The sequence below is a fragment of the Spinacia oleracea genome, chromosome 1 (assembly GCF_020520425.1).
Source record: "Spinacia oleracea cultivar Varoflay chromosome 1, BTI_SOV_V1, whole genome shotgun sequence".
Taxonomy (NCBI): Eukaryota; Viridiplantae; Streptophyta; class Magnoliopsida; order Caryophyllales; family Amaranthaceae; genus Spinacia; species Spinacia oleracea.
In genome coordinates this window covers 87,973,254-87,980,737 of record NC_079487.1, presented here as the reverse complement: position 1 = coordinate 87,980,737, position 7,484 = coordinate 87,973,254, and positions in this window count along the sequence as shown.

Here is a 7,484-nt window from a genome sequence, read left to right as displayed (position 1 = left end):
TTCTTATGTTATGCAGGAAGGCTTCAATTAGTCAAGTATGTTATGTTTGGCATCCAGTTGTACTGGTGTCAGATCTTTGTGATGCCAAAAAAGGTGATCAAAGATATCCAAAGAATATGTAGTTTCTTTTTGTGGTCAGGGATTGATGCAAGTTCTAGAAAGGCTGCAGTCTCATGGGAACAGATATGTTTACCCAAGACTTGTGGGGGTGGAATCTAAAATACCTCACTGTATGGAACAAAGTTGCTGTGCTCAAACACTGTTGGGCTTTGGCAATGAAGCAAGATAGGTTGTGGGTCAAATGGGTTCATTCTTACTACATACAACATAGAGACTTCTGGACTATGCCTATTCCTAATGGTCTAACATGGTCAGTAAGGAAATTTTGGCATAATAAATAAGTTTTTCTGCAAGCTAATAGAGCTGATTAGTTTGTGACTGCTGGGAAGTTTAGAATTCAAACAATGTACAAGTATATTCATCCATGTGGGGAATAGGATGCCTGGAAGAGACTTATTTGCAATAGTCAGGCTAGCCCAAAGAGTACTTTTATAAGTTGGTTAGCAGTTCAGAATAGACTTGCTACTAAGGACGGGTTGCTGAGTTGGAACTTGAATATTGTGTTAGGTTATGATACATATGACAAAACATAAATCATGCGGAAAAACCATAAAGCCAGGAAACATATTATTTACACATAATCATTTAGCATAATTTAGATGCATACACTTTGTAGCGTGCCCTCCCTAGCTGCGCCCGAACCGAAAAAGAACAAGTCTTTAGGACTCCAAGTGTCGTCCCTCCGTAGATAGTCCACAGCACGTCCGGATCCGCCTTAAGCTTGACCAACTAGAATCGCCCTTAAGGTTACTAGGATTTTCGGCTAATAGGTTGCAAGTGTTTGGCTGATTTTTGCTTCAAAATCTTACCCTTAGAATACTTCAATTGTGTCTATAAATTGTGACCCTAGGCACCTATTTATAGAGATATGGAAAAGGATTTGTAGTCCTCCTATGATATGGATTTATTAATTAGAATCCTATTAGAACTCTAAATAATAAATTTAATCTTTTAGGATTAGGATTTAATCAATGCACGAATTCCAATAGGATTAGGATTCGTTACGAACACGAGTGTTGCACGACTACGAGCATCGCACCACCCACGCAGGCCTTGCGGCCCACAAGAGCAGTCGCTGCTCGCAGCCCACGAGCACCTGCTCCGCGCGCGCCTACGGCCTTGCTGGGCCTGGCCTTGCACTGGGCCTGGCGAGGATGTGGCCTTCGTGTTGGGCGCTTGGCTTGCTGGGCGCGGGCCTGGCTTCGTGCTGCGCCTTCGTCTAGCAAGCCTTGTCCGATGCTAATTCGTACGATGCGCTTCCGATTAAATTCCCGGTTCCGGAATTCATTTCCGATACGAACAATATTTAATATTTCCGATTCCGGAATTAATTTCCGTTTCCAACAAATATTTAATATCTCCGTTTCCGGAATTATTTTCCGATTCCGATAATATTTCCGATTCTGACAATATTTCCGTTTCCGGCAATATTTCTGATTCCGGTAATATTTCCATTTCCAATAACATTTTCCGATACGTACCATGTTTCCGTTTCCGGCAACATCTACGACTTGGATAATATTTATATTTCCGATACGATCCATATTTCCGTTTCCGGCAATATCATCGTTTCCGGAGTATTCATTTCTTGCTTGTGACGATCTCAGCTCCCACTTAAACCAAGATCCGTAGATTCCGAATATCCATAGTTGGAGTATTTAATGCCATTAAATACTTGATCCGTTTACGTACTATTTGTGTGACCCTACGGGTTCAGTCAAGAGTAAGATGTGGATTAATATCATTAATTCCACTTGAACTGAAGCGGCCTCTAGCTAGGCATTCAACTCACTTGATCTCACTGAATTATTAACTTGTTAATTAATACTGAACCGCATTTATCAGACTTAACATTAAATGTATACTTGGACCAAGGGCATTATTTCCTTCAGTCTCCCACTTGTCCTTAGGGACAAGTGTGCATTTCCTAATTCCTTCGTCGCTCGATGCTTGCTCTTGAACATAAGGTAAGAGTTGTCATCCTTATTATGTCCAGAGGTGTTTCTCGGTTTCAGAGTTCAACTGATCAAATAAACAGATAATCATAGCCTATGATTCATCCGAGCACAGCCATGCATTTTACAGTTTCTAGCTCTCCGAGTGGCCTTGTACAACTTTTAAGCATCTCATCCCGATTTATGGGAGGATAATGCCAATCTTGTGATCTTGAGATTAGACTTCGTTTGATAGGTGATTACCTGAGCGTTGCCTTTATAGCCTCCTTTTACGGTGCGACGGTTGGTCAACGTCAAAGTAAGCAGTTCTCAAACAAGTAATCTCAAATCACTCAGGTATTGAGGATTTAGTGTCTAATAATTTTAATGAAATTTACTTATGACAGATTTTCATCTCTTACAGTAAAGTTTCATAGGTCTGTCCGATACTAGTCTTCCCAAAGTAAGTATCTATGCAAATGATTATGACATTGCCATGTCCACATAGTTCAAGAAACAGAACTACTAGTCATCTTGCATTCTAGTCGTCTAACGTTTTCTATGCGTCCAATTTTATAGAAAACTCCGACCAGGGACCATTTTCAACTTTTGACATTCAAGTTCACTTGATAGACATTTCTTAGTCACATGACTGGTCCTGACAGTCTATCTTGAATATATCGTCAAATTGAAGGGATTCATCATTTAATAAACCACAAATTAAATGGAAAAATGAATTCTATTCATTTATTGTGAATGATTAACCAATAATGTTTTACAAAGAATTAAACTCTAAAACTTTAAAACATTAAACAAGGACATCAAAGCCATTCTCCAATATGCTTGATTCCCATAGCTGCAGTGTGCGAGTTGTGCTTCGCCTGCGGCAGAGGTTTAGTAAATGGATCTGAGATGTTATCATCAGTTCCAATCTTGCTTATCTCGATTTCTTTTCTTTCAACGAACTCTCGTAGAAGGTGAAATCTACGAATTACATGCTTGACTCTTTGGTGGTGTCTAGGCTCCTTTGCCTGTGCAATAGCTCCGTTATTATCACAATATAGGGCTATTGGTCCTTTAATGGAGGGGACTACACCAAGTTCGCCTATGAACTTCCTTAGCCATATAGCTTCCTTTGCTGCTTCATGTGCAGCAATGTACTCCGCTTCAGTTGTAGAATCCGCAATGGTGCTTTGCTTAGCACTTTTCCAGCTTACTGCACCTCCGTTGAGGCAGAAGACAAACCCAGACTGTGATCTGAAATCATCCTTGTCGGTTTGGAAACTTGCGTCCGTATAACCTTTAACAATTAATTCATCATCTCCACCATAGACCAGGAAGTCATCTTTGTGCCTTTTCAGGTACTTCAGAATGTTCTTGGCAGCAGTCCAATGTGCCTCTCCTGGGTCTGACTGGTATGTGCTTGTAGCACTGAGTGCGTACGCAACATCCGGGCGTGTACATATCATAGCATACATAATTGAACTAATCAATGATGCATATGGAATCCCATTCATTCGTCTATGCTCATCAAGTGTTTTTGGGCACTGAGTCTTGCTTAGAGTCATTCCATGAGACATGGGTAGGTAGCCTCGCTTGGAGTCTGCCATCTTGAACCTTTCAAGCACCTTATTGATATAAGTGCTTTGACTAAGTCCAATCATCTTTTTAGATCTATCTCTGTAAATCTTGATGCCCAACATGTACTGTGCTTCTCCTAGATCCTTCATCGAAAAACATTTCCCAAGCCAAATCTTGACAGAGTTCAACATAGGAATGTCATTTCCGATAAGTAATATGTCGTCGACATATAGTACTAGAAAAGCAATTTTGCTCCCACTGACCTTCTTGTATACACAAGATTTGTCTGCGTTCTTGATGAAACCAAAGTCACTGACTGCTTCATCAAAACGTATATTCCAGCTCCTGGATGCCTGCTTCAATCCGTAGATTGATTTCTTTAGCTTGCATACCTTTTTATCATTCTTTGGATCCTCAAAACCTTCAGGCTGTGTCATAAACACAGTTTCTGTTAAAACGCCATTTAAGAAAGCGGTTTTGACATCCATCTGCCATATTTTGTAATCGTAATATGCAGCGATTGCTAACATTATCCAAAAAGACTTTAGCATTGCAACTGGTGAAAAGGTTTCATCGTAATCCACACCGTGGACTTGCCTGTAGCCGTTTGCAACCAATCTAGCTTTGAAAACTTCAAGTTTCCCATCCTTGTCCTTTTTCAGTTTGAAAACCCATTTGTTTCCAATGGCTTGGTAGCCATCTGGCAAATCGACCAAATCCCATACTTGGTTTTCAGACATGGAGTCTAATTCAGATTGCATGGCTTCTTGCCATTGCTTGGAGCTAGGGCTCGTCATAGCTTTCTTGTAAGTCGCAGGTTCATCACTTTCAAGTAATAGAATATCATAGCTCTCGTTCGTCAAAATACCTAAGTACCTTTCCGGTTGAGATCTATATCTCTGCGATCTACGCGGGGTTACATCTCTAGATTGACCATGATTCTCACCAGATACTTCTAAAGATCTATGACTTTCATCTTGAATGTCATCTTGAGCATTCTCTAGAGTTTGTTGTTCGACTCGAATTTCTTCGAGGTCTACTTTTCTCCCACTTGTCATTTTGGAAATGTGATCCTTTTCCAAAAAGATACCATCTCGAGAAACAAACACCTTGTTCTCAGATGTATTGTAGAAGTAATACCCCTTTGTTTCCTTTGGATAGCCCACAAGGATACATTTGTCATATTTTGGATGAAGTTTGTCTGAAATTAATCGCTTGACGTATACTTCACATCCCCAAATCTTAAGAAAAGACACATTTGGATGCTTTCCAAACCATAACTCATATGGAGTCTTTTCAACAGCTTTAGACGGAGCTCTATTTATAGTGAGTGCAGCTGTATTTAGTGCATGTCCCCAAAATTCTATTGGAAGTTCGGCCTGACTCATCATTGACCTAACCATGTCTAGCAAGGTTCTGTTCCTCCGTTCCGACACACCGTTCCATTGTGGTGTTCCAGGAGGAGTCAATTCTGATAGAATTCCACATTCTTTCAGATGGTCATCAAATTCATAGCTCAGATATTCACCGCCTCTATCAGACCGCAGTGCTTTAATCTTCTTGCCTAATTGATTCTCTACTTCACTCTGAAATTCCTTGAATTTTTCAAAGGATTCAGACTTATGCTTCATTAGGTAGACATAACCATATCTACTGAAGTCATCAGTGAAAGTGATAAAGTAGCTGAAACCACCTCTAGCATTTGTACTCATTGGTCCACATACATCTGTATGGATTAAACCCAATAGTTCATTTGCTCTTTCTCCAACTTTAGAGAAAGGGTGCTTTGTCATTTTGCCAAGTAAACATGATTCGCACTTACCATAATCCTCTAAGTCAAATGGTTCTAGAATTCCTTCCTTTTGAAGTCTTTCTATGCGTTTCAGGTTAATATGGCCTAATCGACAATGCCACAGATAGGTGAGATCTGAATCATCCTTTTTGGCCTTTTTTGTATTTATGTTATAAACTTGTTTGTCGTGATCTAATAAATAAAGTCCATTGACTAATCTAGCAGATCCATAAAACATCTCTTTAAAATAAAACGAGCAACTATTGTCTTTTATTAAAAAGGAAAATCCCTTAGCATCTAAGCAAGAAACATAAATGATGTTTTAAGTAAGACTTGGAACATGGAAACACTCTTCCAGTTCCAAAACTAGCCCAGAGGGCAACGACAATAATAATTAAGTTCCTACAGCTAATGCAGCAATCCGTGCTCCATTTCCCACTCGTAGGTCGACTTCACCCTTGCTTAACTTTGTACTTCTTCTTAGTCCCTGTGGATTGGAACATAAGTGTGAGCCACAACCTGTATCTAATACCCAAGAAGTTGAATTAGCAAGTATACAGTCTATAACGAAAATACCTGAAGATGGAACGATTGTTCCGTTCTTCTGAACTTCCTTTAGCTTTGGACATTCTCTTTTATAATGGCCTATTCCATCACAATAAAGACAGCTTGATGTGGACTTGTCCTGCTTTGATTTAGCATTGCCCTTGGACTTTCCACTTTTCTTGAACGGTCTCCCTTTAGCCTTGAGTAAATCTTTGGCTTCGCAGTCCAGTATTATCTCAGCCTTTCTGACAAGGTGAACAAATTCTGCAACTGTTTCTTCTCTTGGTTCACTTAGGTATAGTTGCTTGAAGCGACCAAACCCACTGTGCAGTGAATTGAGCAAGATAGAGACTGCCATCCTTTCGCTTATTGGTGTTCCTAGCAGACTTGGGCGATCGAAATATGAAAGCATAAGATCCACATGGAACCTTAGTGCGACGCCTACCCTTTGTTTAGTGCGAAGGAGCTGAACATGTGTTTCTTGGACTTCCATCCTATAACACATGTTGGGAGAACTAACCTTTAGACCAGACATTGATTCAATCAACTCATGGACGTTCAGGTCCCTGTCCTCCGTGCTTCCACGACAGATATCCCTCAGATTCTTGATGAGCGTAAAAGGTTCATAAGCTACAAACCTTCTAGCCCATTCATCAGGGATATTGTTCAGCATGAGACTCATAACCTTTTTGAGATCCGCATCCCAAGCGGAAAATCTTTCAGGGGTCATGTCTCTGGAATAGTAGCTTGGCATGGGATGTAACAGTACATACTCAAGTCCATTGAGTCTGACTATTTCAACTAGCTTAGCTTCCCATTCAAGAAAATTTGTTAGGTTCAGCTTGACCATAAGCTCAGAACGCATGATGATGTTTTGATTGTTGTTTTCCATAGTTAAAACTACAATTGAAAAGAATAAACAAATAAATAACCATTCACAGTTTCTCTTAATAAACTTAAATTCTAGCATACATGCATAATTCAATGTTCATTAAGCATTTTATTCAAGTTATGTGTTCCGGCAGGTGTGAATAAAATGATTCCAAGACCCTAAAACCATTGAAGAATTAAGCACATTATGTATTTAGACTCAATTCTAAAATCTTTTAGGTAAACAAAAGCCTTTTGCTAATAGTCTAGAAACTACTCTTGGTTAATAGGTACGTCTAAGAACTTATTAGGTAAACCTATCGATTTTGCCACGACATAAAAGGACTCCTTACTCATATCGTTGAGTTTCACAAAAACTAACATGTACTCACAATTATTTGTGTACCTTACCCCTTTAGGACCAATAAGTAACACCTCGTTGAGCGAAAACTATTACTAGATTGATGTAAAGGATATCCAAGTAAGTGTTTATTTTGGTATGGCACCTTTTAACTCAATTTTTAAGTTTGGAACTTAAGGCTCTTACTATGTTGGTTAGATTTCAAGTGAACTAAAATCCTTAATCATGCAACATAATCAAGCCACAATCTCATGCATAATTAAGACATATTTAAAGCAAT